The sequence below is a fragment of the Orycteropus afer genome, unplaced genomic scaffold (genome assembly GCF_000298275.1).
Source record: "Orycteropus afer afer isolate SDZICR_OR568_19922 unplaced genomic scaffold, OryAfe1.0 scaffold00035, whole genome shotgun sequence".
NCBI classification, from domain to species: Eukaryota; Metazoa; Chordata; class Mammalia; order Tubulidentata; family Orycteropodidae; genus Orycteropus; species Orycteropus afer.
In genome coordinates, this window is record NW_006921622.1 from 13239719 (window position 1) to 13244948 (window position 5230).

Genomic DNA, 5230 nt, shown 5'->3' on the forward strand with positions numbered 1-5230 from the left:
GACAATATTGAAGAGGAGGTCAGAGAATAGTAAGGAGTGGGGATCATATAGTCATTAAAAAAATAATTGGCTTAGTCTTTAATAATGCTGATCTTCAGCTGTAATTAAAACAGCTTTGTAGATTTATACATGCCTGTGTGCCTTAGAGGAGCTCCAGTAGTGCAGTGGGTAACACATTTGGCTACTAAGCAAAGGGTTTATGGTTTGAACCCACCAGCCACTCTCTGAGAGAAAAATGAGGCAGTCTGCTTCCATAAATATTTACAGCTTTGGAAACCCTATGGGCAGCTCTACTCTTCCAGACAGTCACTATGAGTTAGAATCAACTTGATGCTGGTGGGTGGATTTTTTGGGTGGTGTGCCTTAGAGCAGAGGTCCTCAAGCCTGTGTGTACATCAGAATCACATGGATATTCAAAAACATTGAATCAAAAGCTGTAGGGCTTAGGCCTAGGCACCTGCATTTTATAATAAAGTGTCAGAAAACTATGCTGTCTTCAGCTATACTGTCATCTAGGGTAAGTAGTGTGCCTTCCCTCCCTCTTTTGGAAAGGAGTGGGGGATATTGTCCCGAGCACTTCACAAGGAATCTGTTGTAACACATTATTTGAGTAAAGCAACTTATCATTTCAAATTTATTTATATGTGTTTTTCAGAGAGATCTCTAGATATGGTAAAAATCCTGCTGATTTAAAAGTTAAGAACTGGGAAAATAAATTTTTTCTTCAGTATTATATATCAAACATACTTCAATCTGATTTACAAAAGAGAAGCGGCCAAGTAAGGAATAAAGAGACCTCAAGCAGGAGACAGGCAAGGGGAGCACATAAGGAAGAGGGAGGAGGTAGAAAGAGTGTGCTAATTGGTATGTTCTCTAGGATGCAGCAAGAGAGATGAGCAGAGAATGGCTCTGACCACTCAAGAAGGTCCTCTTCCTTCCCTGGATCCTCCTGCGATGCAGGGGATTCTGCCACAGCTCTGACATTAGCTTGTCTGGTTGTTTGGGGAAAATAATTTAATCTTGTGAAGTCTATTTCCTTTTGAAAAATCAGCAGGATGAGAGGAGTGGTTTTCAGAAGTATTCCACATGAGAGCCTATTTTTTCTATGTCACCATATTTAATGAGGAACCTAATATGATGGTAGCTGTAATTTTAGTGTCCATTGATGGGGGGGACAGAATTATATCTATAGGACTCCAAATTTAGAGCTGCTTTTAATTAAATTTCATTTTATTAACCACAACAGCATCTGTATTTATTTTTTTAAATTATGATTCTATTGTGGTAAGATACATGTACCAAACATTTTGCCATTTTAATCATTTTAAGTATGAAATTCAGTGGCATTGATTACATTCCTCGTGTTGTGCAACCATTATCACTATCCATGTCCAAAAATTTTCCATCTCACCAAACAGAAACTCAACACCCCTTCAACAATAACTTCCCATTCCCACCTTCCCCTAGACCCTGGTAACTACTAATAATGTTTTCTTTCTAGTTCCTACCATCCCCCAGACCCTGGTAACTACTAATGGTTTTTTTTTTTTTTCCTAGGTATTTGACTATTTTATGTAAATGTGATCATACAATATTTGCATTTTTGTGTCTTGACTTATTTTTCTTATCACAATGTTTTCAGAATTCATCCATGCCATATCCTATATCAGAACTTCATTTCTCTATACAGTTAAATAATATTCCATTGTGCATATATACTAGGTTTTGTTTATCCATTCGTTCGTTGATGGACTTTTGGTTTGTTTCCACCATTGGACTATTGTGAATTACACTGCAATGAACATTGGTGTTTGAATCTCTGCTTTCAAGTCTTTTGAATATATACCTAGGAGTAGAATTGTGAGGCCAGATGGTAATACTGTGTGTAACTCTTTGAGGAAACACCAAATTGCTTTCCACAGTGGCTATATTATTTTACGTTACCTCCAGCAATGCATGAGTGTTCCAGTTTCTCCTTGTTCTCACCAATGCTTGTTTCTCTAATATTAGCCTTCCCAGTGGGAGTAAAGGGGTTTCTCATTATGGTTCTGATTTGCATTTCCTTGATGACTAATGATGTTGAGCAACTTTTCAGATGCTTATTGGCTATTTGTATTTCATCTTTGGTGAAATGTCTGTTCAAGTCTTTGCCCGTTTTTAAATTGAGTTGTTTGTCTTTTTGTTGTGGAGTTGTAGGAGTTCTTTATATATTCTGGGTATTAAACCCTTACTAGATACATGGTTCCCAAATATTTTTTCCTATTCTGTAGGTTGTTGCTTCATTTTCTTGATAATGTCCTTTGCACAAAAGTTTCTCAGTTTGATAAAGTCCAGTTTATCTATTTTTCCTTTTATTGCTCATGTATAATTATCAAAATCCATTGTCAAAAATTAAGTTCTGAAACATTACTTGCATGTTTTCTTCTAAGAGTTTTAAGTTTTCATTCCAATATTTAAACTTTTGAGCTAATTTTCATATATGGTGTGAAGGTAGGAGTCTGTGTAGGTAAGGTTATGTGTCAGTTTGTCTGGGCCTGGATTTGAGTGGCTGGGCAGCTGGTGGTAGTTATTCCCCATGATAAGACTGGCAGTCATCTCCATGGTGGGATCTGCCATGAGTAGCTGAGTAGCTGCTTTAGGGATGTGACCTGCTTCCCATTTATAAGGAGAAGCTTTGGGAATGATCTGTAGCTTTTGGCACTCTTGAATGTTGCGTGTGGCCAGGTCTTCATCTAGCAGCCTGCCATTGCTGATCTTGGTACTATTAATGGACTTGAATCAAGGGCCTGCCATGTGGTTTGGTAGTATTTGGACTGTGCCTTTTTACTTGTTGACCTTGAGTTTGTTAGCCTCAACAGCCAGCAGCTGCCTGAGTGAAGAAAGCCTCTAGCTTCAGTGGGCTGAAAGCAAGAGGCAGAGCTGAAGCCTAAGGCCAAGCAGCTTTCACCCAGCCCCTAGAGCCTGGCACTTTGAACTTGGACTTCTAGCCTTCAAAACTTTAAAAGAATAAACTCTTGTTTGTTAAAGTCACCCATTTGTGGTATTTTCTGTTAGAGCAGCATAAGGTAGCCATAAAGGGTCCAACTTTTTTATTTTGTAGGTGGAGATACAGATGTCTGAGCTCAATTTGTTTAAGTGATTATTTTCCCCCCTTGAATGGATTTGGCAGCCTTATTGGAAATTAATTGGTTATAAATATATGCGTTTATTTCTGAGCTCTCAATTCTATTCCAATGGTCTGTGATTATACCAGTACCACACTGTTTTGATCACTGCAGCTTTATAGTACATTTTTTAAAGTGTAAAACCACCTACTTTGTACTGCTTTTTCAAGATTGCTTTGGCTGTTTGGGGCCCCTTGCAATTCTCTGTAAATCTGAAGAATGACTTTTCCATTTCTACAAAAAATGTTGTTGGAATTTTGATAAAGATTGTGTTGAATTTCATGTAGATTTTGAAAGTTGTTATATATAAATATTTATAACAGATCAGTTTTATTCCATAAATTCTGATATATAAGATATGTCACTTTATTTTTTAATCAACCTCTTTTTAATCTGCCTCTGAATGTCAGAAAAATTCTGTCAGGATGTGGGAAATTTAATCATAGTCATTATTGGCGCTTCCTTTCAATCCTAGAATCCCTTCCATCTTCATCCCCTACCAATTACCTCTGAAATACTCATTGCCCAGAATCACTTTGTCCTTTTTAAAATTGCCTCATCTCTGATTCTCTGGGCCTGGTAATCTTTGCCACATATAAAAGTCCTAGTTGCAGGATGTGGCCCCCAAACATACCAGACATACCAGAAATGGTACTTCTCACCTCATTGGTTCTATTTTCTTTCCAGTCTACTGCACAGTCCCAGTAGATTTTCACACCTTTTCAAACATGGGCAATCTTCTTTCCTTTGATTTAAAACTTCTATTTCTTTGCCTTCCCCAACATAATCTTTCCAAGAAATTCAGTATTTCAGATACTAAAACCCAGGAAAAAAAAAAAAAAAAAATCAAACCTATCTGGAGCCAATGGAACACAGAGAACCTGATTATCTTAGAAAGGAGATGGGAAAATGAAACACAAATTTTCTCAATGTATCATAATTTCACATGTAATTTATAAATGTGTGTGCAGTGAGTATGTGCATATATCTTAGACTACAGATAAGGCTTGTTGTATTTATAGATTCATAATTCCTTTGTTAGGATAGTGACTTGGAACTCTTGGTTTGGGAACCTCTGGTCTAGAATCCCTAAGATCCTTTCAAGCTATAGCATTCTGTGCTGCTGGGATCTCTTTTGCCCTTGGTGTTGACCTTGACTGAGAGCTGCTGCAACTAATAGCTTCCAACAATAGGCACTCAAATCTACATGTGTAATGATAGGAGAAACTTTGATTTGACTTGTCATTGTTGGTTGCTTGATTGGTTTTCTAACCTGAGATGAAATAAAAATATAGTCAGTGTCATATTTGGTGAAATTATGGCACAAGTACTTCCACTTATCACATTCCTTGAGGCATTCTTTACTCTGTACTCAGGGGATAAGCACTGTCTATAGCAACATACTCTGGCTGTAGTGATATTTGGGGTTCTTCTATGTATAAACAGCAGTTCTTTAAATTTAAATCTAAATCTGAACTTTATTACTTTTGGCCATGGCATGTTGCTGAGCTTTCAATACAAAGAACAAGTACTGTGTGTACTTCAGAAAAGGTTATATGCTTTCAGCAAAATTCCTAATGCACAAATTTACCACATTTTAGAGATGAGCTTATTAGCCTAATAAAAGCACAACTGTGTTTAGATTAAAGTGTCTAAAATGACTTTATTCTGATATTTTTTGACAGACAGTACAAAACAGTTAGGGTCACAGACTTCAAAGGTTTTAGCTTTTGATTAAAATATCATATAGACTTTCAAAGTCATATGCTCCCACTGTCATATGCTTATTTCAGTAATGGCATTTTCAGCCATGATGCTGAATGCCACTTGTCTATGACTAAGAAGGGTGAGGGTAAAAGGGGAGGTGGTGGACACAGCAGCTCTGCCTCTCTTGTGTGCTGACTTTCACGGCCTTTTCCTCAGAGTAGGGAACAGCTACAGAATTGAGGTTCATAGCCTTGGGCACTCCCCTCCTTCTTCCACTGTTCTCCAAGTCTTTCTCTTCCTTGTTGAGAATGAGGTAAATGCATATTTTTTATTTTGACGCTAAACTCTAACTGACCTTA